This window comes from Pteropus alecto, unplaced genomic scaffold (assembly GCF_000325575.1).
Source record: "Pteropus alecto unplaced genomic scaffold, ASM32557v1 scaffold87, whole genome shotgun sequence".
In the NCBI taxonomy this organism is placed as follows: Eukaryota; Metazoa; Chordata; class Mammalia; order Chiroptera; family Pteropodidae; genus Pteropus; species Pteropus alecto.
The window spans coordinates 19,712,876-19,728,469 of record NW_006443225.1 but is presented as its reverse complement, the minus strand read 5'-3'; the positions used below and the strand labels follow the sequence as shown (position 1 = coordinate 19,728,469).

Here is a 15,594-nt window from a genome sequence, read left to right as displayed (position 1 = left end):
CTGACTGGATCGTACTGTTTTTCAATAACATATATGTCTGAGTCTAGCAAAACATATAGAAACATACCACCACTTAAGATTAAAAAAAAAAAAAAAACCCTAACTTTTTTTGGAGTCGGTTTTTAATCTATTCCAATTCCTAGGTATAACCTAACTGGTATATGTGGCTGCAATTGTCCTATTTGAAATTACCAGTCAGAATTTTGAAGTAGTGAACTCCAAGGGGAATTCAGAAGTACAAGGTCAAAACTCACACTGAGCTGCCTTTCAAAGTTATCCTTTTTAATTACAAGTTCCTAAGAAGATAGATATTTGCTGGATGGTGGTAAAGAGTGGATGATGATAAAGAATGTATAATTGGATAAGATTCATAGTTTAGAATTTTATAATTTGTATGTTTTTTGGTAAAGATTAATTATGTGTTATGTTGAAAAATTTTATACCTATACAAAGATAATAAGTAGGAAGGAAGATGATGATAGATGGGTAAATGATAGATAGATAGATAGATAGATAGATAGATAGATAGATAGATATAGATAGATAGATAATTACTATGGGTTATCCAAAACTCTTCTTTCAAATAAAATATGTTTAATTACAGAAACCTAAAATTACTTCTAAGTCATTCGGTTAAGGTTAGGAACTGCATAATTGAGACAGACAGGGGCATGGCATAAAGGAAATCTAGGATGGACAATGAAAGATGAAAATTATTAGAGCCTTAAACTCATTACTTAAATTTTCTCAAGAATGTCTGAATCTATATGCTTTCCAATTGTTCAAAAATTGAGAAAAAAATATTATTTTTACTTTCAATCATATGCTACTGAAGTAAAGAAATCTTAAGAAACATTCATTAAAACCTCATTATCACCTGCCCATAGCGTTATGACTTGTCATCACTTCCTATTTTTCCCGTTAGCTTATCCAAGACACTAAATCAAGGTCTTCTCATAAGATGTCATTTTCATTACATTATTCCCGTATCATCGACTTCCCCTCCACTGTCGGATCAACTCCAGACCTCTAAGTACCCGAAATCGTCCAACAGATGCCCACACCTAATTATGCGTCCTGACTCACTATCTGGGCCGCCTCCTCTCTTTATACCTCTGCACATTCTGTACCTAACGAATTATTTATGCTCAGAGTCTATGAGAAATGGTGGAGAGAGACATGCCAAAGTGCTCTATGAAATTTCACTCTGTCCCCTCTGAGGCCGGCCAGAGAGCCCGTGAATCAGCTGCAATAGACAGATACCCAAACCCGGCCAGGAAATGGCCATAAATATGAAAAAAGAAATTACGAATCAAAAACACAGGTACGGCCAATCTGATTTTAGGAGATCAAAAACACAAAATGGAAAATCTATTCAGCTGACGCGTGAGAAACTCTTGCCAAAAACTGAATGAGTAGCTAAATCCTGAATCGCCGGAGAGCTACCCAGTGCTAAGGGCTTTTAATAATATTTGAAGGTCTGTTTTGTCAAGGTCAGTGAAATATGCCAAATTAAATAGCCTGTCCAGCATATAAATGAACCTTGGGAACTTTAAGAAAAGAGGTGTTTTTTCAACATACGCAGAAATTTTTCAGATCAACCAAAATCCTGACTAGATGCTAATTCCTATTATTTTAACATTTACTAGGTTAGACCTCAGAATGACGAAGGTAAAGTCGTAAATATAACACAGATAACTTGCATCACGGGCTGCTGTCTGCCTCTATAGAGAGAGCAGAAGTGAGGTCAGCTCCGTAATGAGATGTAGGACATCCGTGAAAGTCGATCCGGCTACACCCTGAGCTCCACGTAACAGGGGCGATGTCTGTGGGCCACTTCCTGGCCCCTGGAACCGCTGCCTCATCTGGGGGACGTGACCCACACCCCTAACTATGGAATCTTTTGCAAAGTGAATTCTGCAGGTTTACCCCAGGAGAAGAAATGAACGCACACGCTGGCTGGCACACAGGGACAGTGGACAAGGCTGTGTGGCTGGAGAAGTTAGGTCACCAGAATTCAAAGAGCGTGCTCCTCAGCTGAGCTACAAAATAGGATAAAAGGTCACCTTTGGCTGACTTTTGCTCTTGGCTATGAAAGGGGGACAGTTTCGCACAGCATAGGTCCCATGTGCTTCAACAGTCCCCATGGATGCTTTTGATAGAAGGTTGGAAAGAAATGTGAGGGAGGTAAATAGCTAAGCTAAGCTTCTCTCTGCAAGATGCTGCCTTCAACGCGACCGCTTCCGGCTCCACCACGGTGCACTTCTGAAAAGGACCCCTCACGAACGAAGCCAGCGACACAGATGAAGAACAAACGCCGGGTACGATTTTAAAATGCTTTCAGATTAATTTTGAAGGTTCTACAAGTGTTTAGGGACTCGGCTGGTAGATCATTCAAGAAAGGAAGCTCAGATTCCAGGCGACTGTTGATAAATGCACTTCCATCGGACAGGGTCCAAATAAACAAGAATTCCGAGTTATCAGCATTTACTCTCTAGAAGACTTCAAAACCATAGAATTTGGAGATTAAATAATGTCCAAGCAATACTGAATGTGTAGCATCTCCATAAACTAAAGCATTATGAAGCCATAATAAAATATCTAAAGTGGGAAAAAAAACCACTCAACCAATAAAAGTATTGTTTGGTACGTAAGAGGCAAAATAATTTGTTGCATCATACTGCTTTTCTGATTTTAATGAGTCAACCAGTTGATTTCTTTATCATATAGAAAAAAACTGAGAGGTAAAGTTCAGTGTTGTGGAAACACACACCTGTACAAGAAGCTGGCACTTCTGAAGAGTGGCTGAGAAATAAGTCTGGAGATATGAAAAGATCCAACTTGGACACACATGGTAATGTTTAAATTCATCTTATTCAAAGAAAAATGCATGTCGTAGAAGAAGAAAGTGTGCCTTCGCCCTTCCCCGTTACCTAGAAAACACAGCGTCAGCAGTAGCCTTTTAAGCTTGTGTTGAGATCTATGATTTTGTGTGACGCGGCTTTTCCTTTAGAAACGCGGTGATGGGGGCGGTGATGGGGGCGGTGATGGGGAGAAGCAGGATCTGGGGCAAATCTGAGCGCCTGACACCGTTCTGAGGTGTAAGTGCCCCCTGGTTTGACGACAGAAGCTCTGCTATTGGACAAGCTTCTTTTCTGTGTCTCTTTTCTTCACAGGAATTATTTCCCACGTGGTCTTCCAGTCCCCCCTCTTGTAACTGTCTTTCAGCGCCCCCAGTCTCACTGACCTGTAAGACCGACCCACACAAATTCAGGCTTATAATGCTGTGCCTTGAGTCCCCTGCTACAAATACGCTGCCTTTATTTAGTACAGGACAAAATGAATAAATCATGAGAAAAAAACCTGAGTCACAATAAGTTATCCATATTCGGAGACACGGCATTAAATTTTTTTAAAACGATTGGTGATCTAATAAGTGGTTCGAACTTAGCACAGCAAAACTGGAACTTTGGCCCACACCCCGAACCTGCCACTCTGCTCTCCACTCCAAGCACGTGCTGAGACTCCAGCCACGTCTCAGCTCCTCCCCCGTCACTCCCGGGCTGAGGATTCGGGTCCCCATCATCTCTCAGCGGGACAGCTGCGAAAGCCTCCCACGTGCTCCCTCCGCGTCCACACTTGACCACCTATTGTCTACACTTCGGATGGAAGCTGAGTGATCCTTTAACAACACACATCAGAGAATGTCTTCGCCCTGCGCTTAGCCTTTTACGGCGGCCCCTCTCTCTCCCACGGTAAGAGCCAGTTCTCGGAACACAATAGTGACAAGACGCTGGGTCACCTGACTCTGCCCCAGCCCACCGGTCTCCTCGCTACTTCCTGACGACCCCAGCTGTGCTCCCACGCGAGGCGCTTTGCTCCAGCAAGGATCTGCCTGTCTGGAATGTTCTTCTCCAAACACACGCCTGGCACCTCACTCCCTCACCACCTACCAACATCGGCTCGGATCTCGTTATCTCAGCGGACCTATCTTAAGGTCTGCTACCTTAACCTGACTGTTGTCCCCCACCCAATCTAACCCCCACCTCCCCGTTCCCCTTACCCTGATTCCTTCTTTTTTTTTTTTTTTTTTGAGCATTTAGCAGCATCTATCACAGCAAATAAAATTTCCATTTATTGTTCCGGTGCCTTTTGCCCACCTCTCCGCCCTCCCCACTAGGATGCCGGTTGCATGAGGCCGGGAGCTCTGTCTGTTGTGTTCGCTAAATAATGCGAGCCACATAAACAAACACATATTGGAAGGGGGAAAATGATATTATTTCAGAAAGCAGTTAATGTTTATTTATATTGAACAGCACTTGCCACAGGTCTGCAGAGAACCAGAGTTTTCAAACCTTACAAAATGAGTTCTCTTCTTTAATTCTAGAGTCATTTTTTAAAGGATGGTCGTACACACGCCGTCCTTCTACGTTTGCGCATTGTAATTATTTTATCAGTTTCGAATGTCTTAGATACAAGCTTCACGCTTGCTCTACCTTCTCTCCTTGGACCTAAGAGGTGTAAACTGACATGCAAATATTAGTCCGAATGGTTACGTCATCACGTAGTTTTCAGTAACTGAAAAATTCAAATACAGCTAATGAAAAAATGATGCAGATAAGATGTTATGGAAAGTGGAAGACATTTTCGAACAAATAAAATGAATGTTACATATCGGTTTCATAAACATGTTTTATTTATATTTTCTCTAAAACGGCAGATGCTTCTTCAGGCTCACACAAATATCCCAAACACAACATGTCAAAAACAAAAAGCTTCTCTCCCCAAATCTCCTCTTTCCTTAAAAAGAAAAATGGCACCAACATCTGCCCGGTTACCCTGTCACCTCCCACACCTACTTGATGCCAGGAGCCAAGTTCTGTGACCCTCTCGTCAACATCTCTCAAAACCACACCCTTTTCCCTGTCGCTGTTAAATGTGTCTGTCATCACAGTCAGCCGCCACTTCCTGCCTGGACCGCAGGAATAGACACCAAAGCAGACGCCCACCTCAAGTCTTGCCTTCCTCAAATCCATCCATCGCAAAGGAGTAGATCTCGCCGTTCTACTGCTGAAACCCTCTTGTGATCTCCCCTTGACTTTAGAGTCAAGTTTAAAATATATATATATCAGCACGGCTTACCAAAAAGCCTTTGCTATCTTAATATCGCCCACCTCTTAAGATTCAAGTCAAAGGAAAATTCTATGCTTGAGTACAAAGTACACAGTAGGATATTTTAAGGGGGTGATTTAGGTTAGGTTTTCCCAGAAGCAAACCGAGGGACTGAGATTTGAGAGCCAGCAGGCGATACTGGAAGAGACTCGTGGAGTACCGAACAGAGGAAGCCCTCAGCCCAGGAACCGCAGGTGCCAGCCTTAGGATGCCCGTCGTGGATGGAAGCCACACATGCCTGAGGGATGTGGCGAGCCCCAGCAGCAGCCGCCAGAAGGGCTCTGAACAAAATGAGTCTCCATCCAACGACAATGGGACAATAAAGGGTCCTGATACCATGAATAATGGTCGAAAGAAGGAAGAATGCTCCACCTAGAAAAAATACACATAAAATCAGAAATTAAATTCTCCACTTGAGAACACAGTTAACCTTGACTGGAGGGAAACTAAAGAGAAAATAAATTAATGCAGAAGTTCTCTTGTTTATTCAGTTTCTAGACTGTAGTAATTTTCCCATCTGCTCATAAAAAGAAATGTGAGATCCCAGAATATTTATGACCTAGGGAGCTATATGAAAGACGTATTTGCTAGCTACTCCGTTACACTAAAGTCTAAAATGTAATTAAATTTGGATATGATCTGTTCTCTGTATTCAATGACAAAGTTATCTGCTGGATTTGTCTGCCATTTAGTGTAAAGATATAATTACTTTCCTGTAATTAAGATATTTTAATATGTATCTACAATCTAAACTCGTAATTTTTAATAAGTATGGAACATGTTTAACTAATTACAAAATATAACAAAATATGACTAGTATAGAAATAGATGATATTTCTCAATTTATACTTTTAAATTACTTGGGACATATATCAGTTCATAATGCATGTTTTTAAGTTCCTGGCCTTAAATTTCTGCCTTTTTTTTTTTTTCTAAGAAAAAATATTTACACTGCCAGGACAGCTTTGGGTTCGGAGATGGCTGTCACCTTTCTGTTTTCTTTCTGAAGAAGTTCACGACAAGCATGATGACAAATGACAGTGCTCCCGACGGCTTCTCAACCCGAACCCCATGGAGAGCTTCCAGTCTGACGCAGAACAGACACCTGCGGACCTGAATTCCTGACCTGTCCGGGAGACCAGACGCCGTATGGCCGCAGGGGACAGCCTACGACAAACGTGGGAGGAGGATTTCAGCTCAGCCGAAGAAGGTGGAGGAGGAGAAAGGGGAGGAGGGGAAGAGAAAAAACACCTTAAAATGGCCGGATTATTTTCGAAGGCCGAGGAAGGCTAGTGGTGGCATCACCCAAGAGAACTAAGGGCACCCAGTCGGCTCAACCAGATCAGTCTGAGGTCTACGATTCCAAGAGCCTAGGGCTCACCTGGCGGCAGCGGACACGATGAACTAGAGGAGGGAGTGGAGACAGAGAAACCAGTTAAGAAGCATCGCATCACACAGGCGAGAGGTAAAGTATAGCTAAGGATCCTAGAAATGCAGACGAGCGAAGAGAGACTAAAATTTTGAGGCATATTCGTTTGGACGAGAGAGGAGGACTCGATGATGACATCGAGGTCCGGGGCCCACGTCAGGAGCCACCAACGGCGCGAGGACCAGAAAGGCAGGGCAGGCCAGGGGCGTACGGGGCCCTCCGTGCGTTTAAGCTCGTGCTCGATACAGTCGGATCACAACCAGGTCGCTGGAAATAGGTGCTGGAGCCTGGAGGAGAGCTCGGGGCTGGGCACACGGACGGAGAAGGCGACCGCACAGCGCCGATCGTCACCGGCACACTAGCTAGGACGGTCTGCCTAGAGAGGCTCCGGACAGAGAAGAAAGCAGACCGTGGAAGCTCTCTCTGTGTTTCTAAGTTTGAGGAACAGAGGGGGACGGGGAAGGAGACAGAGCAAGGGTGGGGGGAGGAGAAGAGAGGGGAGGGAGAAAGGAAAAAGTGGGGGAGGCAGGAAGATGGGCGGTCCCAGCACAGGCTTCGCCGATAATGGGTCGGGTGAGCACCGTTTTGGATGAAAGAGTAATACTCCTATGTGCGATGAACGGATGAATAATTTCAAAAACTTTATTTGTATCGCAACTGAATATTTTAATTGGAAGAATTCTCACTGGCAGAATTATGTCCTATCTCCCAGGTTAAATGCTTGTAGCTACCTCCCACTTACGTAGGAAACAATAAGCCTCGAAGCAATGGCGCGCTGCTCATTACTAAAGAAGCCTCTATCACTCATTTCAAGTTAAAATCAGATGACTGTTTAAAATGCTGTCGCTGCCGTCCTCGGTTATCTGTAATTCCTGGGACTCGTAGTGATGACATGGCTCGTTTATATAATGTCAGGTGACAATTCCACAGCGTCGTGGCCTGAAAAGCGTTTCTTTCAGCTCTCATGAACGCCCCGTGAACTAGGCTACGAGGACGGTCTCATTAGTGAGGGTTTCAGGGACTCGCCCCAGTTGACAGGCTGCTGGAACCCTCCACTCGCTGACCCTCGGCCTCTGGAGGGAGCTGTGTGAGTCACCCCGTCGTGTGACTGCAGAAGTCCCTTCTGAACACTTACATCATATAAACAGGAAGTTACGGCAAGCCACCTATGTCAACTGATGCGTCCCTTCAAGTAGCAGATGAGAAAATAAGACACAGATGAAAAGACTTGTCCGAGACGAGATCTTTAGTTCATTACGACAGCAATAAGGAGGCTGTAAACGACTGTGATCTGTTATAAAGGATAAAGGTGACCTGGATTTGCAATGACAGTAGCATTGTTTTTGTTTGTTTGTTTGTTTGTCCTCTTTGCACTGAAGAAAAATATCTTTATCTTTGGCTAAGATGAATAAAATTACGAGGACATTTTCAGAACCTCTACTCTTACGGACTTTTAAATTTTAAACATACTCAGCGTGAACAGTCTTCTGCTCTTAGCCACTCTCTCTTCCCCCGTCCTGTAACAAACCAGCGGTACAGGTGAAGCAACCAGCGTCTGAAAGTAACTTCAGGGTCTCTGTCTAGTCTCACCATATGCTCACCTTTCCACCTGTTTCTTTACTTAGAACAGCTCCTTCCCTTTTAGTTACTCCTCAAAAAACCTACATCTCAAAACGCGTACTGTTCTCCGATTTGAGCAGAGGCGCTCAGTGTAACGTTTGCGGAGTATCGTCACCGGCAGGGATGCGAAGGTGTCCTCGGCCACTCTGTTTCCTTCAACAGGTTAGTGATTCACCAATGGTCAGTTGTATGGTGCGTCTTAAGTGATTTTAATAACAATGTACAAAAATTTACTTACCCTTTTAAAAATAAATTGAATCCCATTCAAAATTATTTCCAGAAGATTGCAACTCTAATTTTCTTGCATTTTTATATGCTTTCTTAAATGAGAGATAAAAGGATGGTAAAAGAAATTATGTTTACATCTTAGGAATGAGCCACATATCACGGTGACAAGAAAGGCCGATAATCATTCTTCAATCTATGCATCAAATCTTCTCTCATGAAATCCAAGAAGTTTTTGTTTCTTGGTTTGTTTGGGAGGTATAATAATATTTGGTACCAAATATTAAACGTTTACTATATGCCAAAGCTTTGCCACAGCCTTGCAAACTGGATCTTATGGACTCCAGTTTGTAATTACGAAAACCGAATGAGTGAAATTCATCGACTCAGTGAAATTCAGTGACTTATACAGCGAGATCACACAGCTAATAAGAAGCAGAACTGAGAATCAACACGATCGCCTGCCTCTAAAGCTCATGCTCGCTTCACAGGAATCATGACGTCATGGCATCTAGACATAGCGTGTGCACCCTTGGGGTTCCCGTAACTCTTCCTAAACGAAAGACTAACGCAGAGTCAGGTCGGCTAAGCAAGCCGCCTAAGTCGCGTTGTTGAAGGAAAGGAAAAAGGAAGAGTGGGAGGGAAGGATGAAGGAGAGGAGGGAGGGAGGGGAGAAGGCGGGGAAGGGGGAAAGGGAGGGAACGGATGGGACTCAGCGGACCCACGACTTCTCCCCCTGGCCCCCCCCACTCCACCCTGGCTGCATTTCAAGTTCAAAGTAACTCCACGGTGGCAGCAATTAAGGTCTCGCAAACGAGGCAGGTGTGTTCTTTTCTAGGCAGTGCGTAGGTGGGAGCCAATCTCATCGTTCGATTCCACCAGGTGTAACACGCTGTGCGCATCGCAGTTCTTTAGGACAAATGCATTTGAAAAGAAAAATTAGTCTGGAACACTGAACCTTCCACGGCGTATATTTTACCAAAGGTCGATCGCTCTTTGCTGGGCGATTCGAGTTAGTCGGATTCATTATGCAATTCTAAGCCCGAGAAAGTTATTTCAAGTGGAAAAAACAAAAGAGAAAAGACTTCTCTCAAATCTTGGACTACACGCAGTTTCCAAAAATACAGTTTAAGCCATTTTCCAACATCCAGTTATAATTTTGCTTTCTAGTCCCCTGCTTCCAGCTAGGTTACAACCTCTGACCAAAAGAAAAAATTGCCTCGTCTTACCTTAATTCTTCCATTTTAAGGTAATTGCAGATAACAGCACGTATTTGTTGGAGAGTTTATTGTACCATTCTTTTAAATGATAGACTGAATTTTTATTTTCAGTTTCTCTTCAGACTTGTATCACTCTTCATTAATGATCAAGTACATTATTTAGGATCATGTAATAGGCTCCTTCTACATACAAGAAAGTCCCAAGATGTATATTTTTGTCATGATTGCCAAATTAGTTCCTGAATCCTGCTTTAAAATAATATAATAATGAACCAAATTAAACCTCTGTTAGTCTCTGTACCACACTATTCTAAATGTTACTGAAGGTGACTTTTGAGTTTGTTTAATGGCCCATCTTTGTGCTAATAAAAATAATAACATTCATTTTGTGCTTATATGTGCCAGGACAATGTGTTTCAAATGAATTATCTTATTTAAGCATCAAAATAGCCCATTCTATACTTCAGATTATTTCCTTAGCTAACATTCCAATATGAGAGAATCCTGGGTCACTGAGTGTGGTCAGTTTGCAGACTCAAAGATTATATTAATTCATGCTCCCACTGGCAAAGCATGAAAATTCCTTCTACTCCATACTTTGTTAGCACTGAGTAGTCTGACTGTAGTTTTTTCAAAAGTTTCTCAATTTGAGAAACAAAAAATGAGACCTCCCTGTTGTTTTAATTTGAATACTAATCAGTTTGTTAGCCTATTTTATCTCCTAATTACCTACTAGCGTCACAGCCTGTTATCTGTGAGGATCTTCTTAGTGCTGTTGCTCTCAATTTGAATGAACTCTTCAAATACTAAAACGATTAACCTTTGTCACATTTATTATAAAGAGTTGTCCCAATTTAACTTGCTGCTTAATTTTAGTCATTTTTGTTTTGGACCCGCAGTCTTTTCATGTTCAAATAATTAAACATATCGATCTTAGTCTTTATAAACTTATCATTACAATGCCATCTTAATGAAACACAAATTGTTCGTGCCGGTCCCCTATTTCTTTGACCTTAAGCGCCACATCCCTCGGCATAACAAATGAGACCTTTCTCGATGTGCTTATTTCCTACACATCATCTCTCCCCACTTTCGCCCTCCAACCCCATCGATCTAACCTCTCCAAATTCCTTCCTGCCTCTCATTCTTTGCTCTAGTCCTTTCTGCCCTTCCGGTCCCCTCCGTCTCCAGCTCTGCCTGCTCCCCCATCAACTCTTCCTCTAACTTCACGGCTCAGATCACATGCTCCACCCCAGTAGCCCCTCCTGTGCCCCTCGCTCTGCAGACACCGGGCAATTTTCCCAAGAGTTCTGCACCAGTCCAAGCTCACTCCTTTATTGCACGGTCTCCTTCCCAGCTGGATTCCAGACGCTCTCTGTGCAGGCCATATCTACATATTTGCATCTCTGACAAATAGTACATGTCAGCCACTCTTAAACGAATGAATTCATAACAAAAGTTGATGGCGAAGGATACTGGAACATATGGATATATTTTATTTGTAATTGCATGCAATTTTATTTTATTTCTAATACATGGTGTAAAGAAAAGTAATCTGGAAGAAACAGAATGACTTTCAAATCCATTTGCTGCTTAAAAACATCTCCTGCAGAGTATTAAACGAAAGGGCAAGGCCACGTCAAGAAGTATAAACACGTTTCTGAAATCACAAGCCATTAAGTTATGCTATAGCATCTAGGTGAAGTATCAATAAAAAATCATTTATTATGGCCTTTTGGAATATGTGAATTTTTTCTTTCTCATACTATATTCCCTATTTTAAATAACTTCAAGAATGCATATTGAGACTTAAATGTTACTTCAAGACAGAACCAAGAGACTATCATAATAGAGAGTTTTAAAGAAAAAAAATAGAAGAAAAAATAACAAGAAAAATCTTAGGATGTCGCAATGAAGTGTCAGGTAAAAGGTTAAAGGGAATCAGAATGGGTAGAAACAAGGCTTCATTTCATTGGATCCATAAACCAATTCAGAGTGAAGATCACTAATGATACTAATTAACCTTCCCTCTGGCTGCCAAGTGCAGCATTCACTGGTCTCTATTTTTCTCGGTCTCCCTCCAAAACAAAAAACCAAGATCCAAAAATATGCTGCCTATGAGAGAATCACATTAGCTGTAAGGACACATATAGAAAGAAAGTGACAGGATAGAAAAAGACATTCTATGCAAATGGTAACAAAAGAGAGCAGGGGTGGCTATGTTTATATCAGACAAAATAAACTTTAAGTCAAGAACTTTGACATGAGATGAAAGTCATTACATAATGATCAAGAGGTCAATTCATCAAGAGGATATACGACTGTAAATTTATACGTGCCCAACATCAGAGCCTGTAATAAAGCAAATATTAATAGAACTGAAGGGAGAAACAGACAGCATTCTAATAATAGCAGAGGACTTTAATAACCAACTTCAATCAGAAAATCAATAAGGAAACAAAGACTTGAATAACACCACAGACCAAATACATGAACAGACAAATACAGAACAGACAAATCTCTCCTGACAGTGGCAGAATACACATTCTTCCCAAGCACTCGTGGGGTCACACTGTCCAGGACAGAGTTTACGTTGAGTCCCCAAAAAAGTCTCAACAAATTTAAGATCAAAATCACATCAGGTGTCTTTTTTGACCACAATGGTATGAAACTAGAAATCAGTAACAGAAGGAAACTGAAAACTCACCATATGTGAAAATTAAATTATATACTCCTGAACAACCGACGGGTCAAAAAGTAAATCAAAAGGGAAATAAAAAAAAAAAAAATACCTCGAGACAATGAGAATGGAAACACAACATACCAAAATTTATGGGATGCAGCTAAAGCAGTTCTAAGAGGGAAATTTATAGCAATAAAGTTACATTAAGAAAAAAGAGAAAACTAGAAAATGAACTAAGCCCAAAGATAGAAGGAAGGAAACAATAAAGATTAAAGCATATATTAATGAAACAGAGACAAGAATAAATAGAAAAGACCGATAACAGTGGATTTTTGGAAAGAAAGACAAAATTGACAAACTTAGCTAGATTCCCTAAGAAATAAAGATATAAGACTCAAATAAATAAAATTATGAATGAAAGAAGAGACAATACTACCGATACCACAAGAATACAAGGGCCCTTAAGGGACTACTATAAACAATTACATGCCGACAAATCAGATAACCAAGAAGAAACAGATGAAGTCCTAGAAACATTCAACACACCAAAACTGACTCAAAAAGAAGCAGAACATCCGAGCAGACAACAGAAGTAAGGAGATTGACTCAGAGATCAAAAATATCCCGAACAAAGAAAAGCCCAGGACCAGATGGCTTCACTGGCAAATTCTATCAAACATTTAAATAAGAAATAATGCCAATTCTTCTCAAACACTTCCAAAAAAATGGAAAGGAGGAAATACTTCCAAACTCATTTGACACAGCCAGCATTACTTGATATCAAAGCTAGATGAGGACCTTGGGAAGAAAAAAAAAAAAACTACAGGCCAATGTCAAACTCATAAAAACAGAGAGCAAAGTGCTGGTTGCCAGGGGCTAAGTGCTGGAGAAATAGGTCAAAATACAGAGTTTCGGTTATGCAAGATGAATAGATTCCGGAAATCTAACGGACGGCATGACTATAGTAAACAACATTGTATTGTATACTTGACATTTGGTAAGAGAGTAGATCTCACGTGTTCTTCACCACGTGCCAAAAAAAAAACAAAAACCCACAATAATAATAACTATGTGAGGTGACAGATATGTTCATTAACTTGACTGTGGTAATCATTTCACAATGCACACATCATGTTGTACATTTTAAACGCAGAGTACTTTTGTTTATTGATTATATCTCAGTAAAGCTTAGAGGAAAAAGATTATAAAATAACTCTTTCAAACCAGTAGAAAAGCTGAAATAATAACGGAGAAAGAGAACATTTAGAAACTGCATAGCCAAATATTTTATTTCGCTACATCTCCAAATAAATAAATGAAAAGGAGACTAATCGCATACTTTCTGAAGGCTTCTAAATGTTATATGAATCCACCAGGCAAAGGCAAATACGAGTAGGCAAATGCAGATTTAGTAAACTGGTTTTCCATGTGTAGGCAAGACTAATGTGTTCATTTATCTCTCGGGTTCCCCAGCCACTTAAGTACCCAAAGAACTTTAAACCTGCAAGATTTTGATAACTAACTTTACCCACAGAGTTTTATTACATCTACAACATTGAGTTAGGTCTCATACATGGCAACTTAAATTGAGACTCTGCCATCAAGAAATCTATAATTAAAAAGCAAGACGGACTACCATATGAAAGAACGAACGTGCACTAGGTTATTACGTGTATATAAATAAATGTCTTATGGATACTAGTATCAATAACGAGAAGTAAAAAATAATAGTTTAGTGTTGCACAGTTTATAAAGCACTTTTCTAACACACGTGTTCTCATATATTTCTCAGAATAACACTGCGAAATAGGATTTCGTCCCCATTTCATAGGTAAGGAAAGTGATACTGATGTGATTATGTATTCCTTTTCTTACTTGTGGCAGTGACCAAGCATTCTCCAGGGTCCCTTGTTCTCCTTAGCTTTACGAGACTCTCTCGAGGTTTAGCAAAGCACGTGGCTGCCAGGCCGGAGACCACGTCCACGTCCCACACCAGGCGCGAGGGGAATGCCCAGCTCCGGGGTGATGTCACTCAATCCACTTCCTTCCACTCGCTCCCTCCCCGTTTCTGCAGGCTGCAGGTCGCTGTGGTGGCGTCAGAGTCACTCTCTGGAGGACGATGGCTGCCTAGGGGATGGAGAAGCAATGAGAGACAAGGAGCTTGGCCCTGGAGGGTCTCTAGGAGCAGAGCTGACCCCTTCTCAGACCACACACTGATGCGTCTGGACTGATGCATGAGAGAAACAGCCCCCATCCTTCTCAGTGGTGGCGTTTTACGTTTCCCTGTACAAACACTGAACACGAACATGTCTCTAGACTTACTCCCCTTACCTTCCCTCCTTCCCTCCTTCCCTCCTTCTCTCCTTCCTTCCTTCCTTCTTTCCTATTTTCTTCTTTCCATTTTAAAGACTGGCACAGGGATGCCAGGCATCACAGCAGCTCGTACCCCTTACTGCAGACCTGTGGCCCGCACCTCACCCAGCAGCAGGACACAGCAGCCCCCCGCAGCCCCTCGGTTCCCAGTGCGTGCCCTCCTTCTGTTTCTCTAGCTGGGGCCAGGTGTGGGTGTCGCTCTACCGCAAAGGGCACCAGCGGCTCTTGCAGGTTCCCTGTACGTCTCATCAGGGTCGGAGGTGAGGACAGACCAGGTTCCAGCACGCCCTTGCTCCCACCCACTTCGTACCTGCTCTCCACCCCAAAAGCCAGCCCGGGACCAACATCAGTCTCAAGAGTCCTTGAATAGACATTTCCAGAAGGTTCTATAATTATCTAAGTTCTCGTCCCTATTACGAATCCTTTATTCTATATCGCTCACGCAGGTTCTGTTTTTCTGACTGAACCCTGACAATACTCAGCATCTTCTCAGTGTTGACTACCCGCATTTTCATACGGAACAGGCGAACAAACATGCTTCTATATTTTTCACTTCATCCTTCCCCATCTTCTAATGACAAAAACCACTTATTTGAAGGCAATCACATTATTTCGATTAAAATGTTAAATTTGCCCCAACGCTAAAAAAGTTTTATTTCATAATGTTCTTTTAAAAAAAAAAATTACACACATGTTGAAACTCAATTTGAAAATCCCAATACTTTGCTGACCGAGAGTCAGTTTCTCAAAAGTTAACTGTGTTCATGCAAAATTAATTCATACGATATCCATGCCGTAACTGTGCGATGCTCAGGAAGTGTCAGACCCTGAGCACGGACTGCAGAGCCAAACGGCCTGGCTTTGAACCCCGC

The 15,594-nt window shown here is 41.9% G+C and overlaps 1 long non-coding RNA gene across 2 annotated transcripts in view; it reads right to left on the bottom strand.

Moving 5' to 3' along the window:
* Nucleotides 1-13,611: 13,611 nt before the first annotated feature.
* LOC107196544 overlaps nucleotides 13,612-15,594 on the bottom strand; it is a 34,885-nt gene continuing 32,902 nt past the window's right edge. For both annotated transcript variants that reach the window (XR_003043727.1, XR_003043728.1), the window contains exon 2: nucleotides 13,612-14,476. This is a non-coding gene — a long non-coding RNA (uncharacterized LOC107196544). The remainder of the gene's footprint in view (nucleotides 14,477-15,594) is intronic.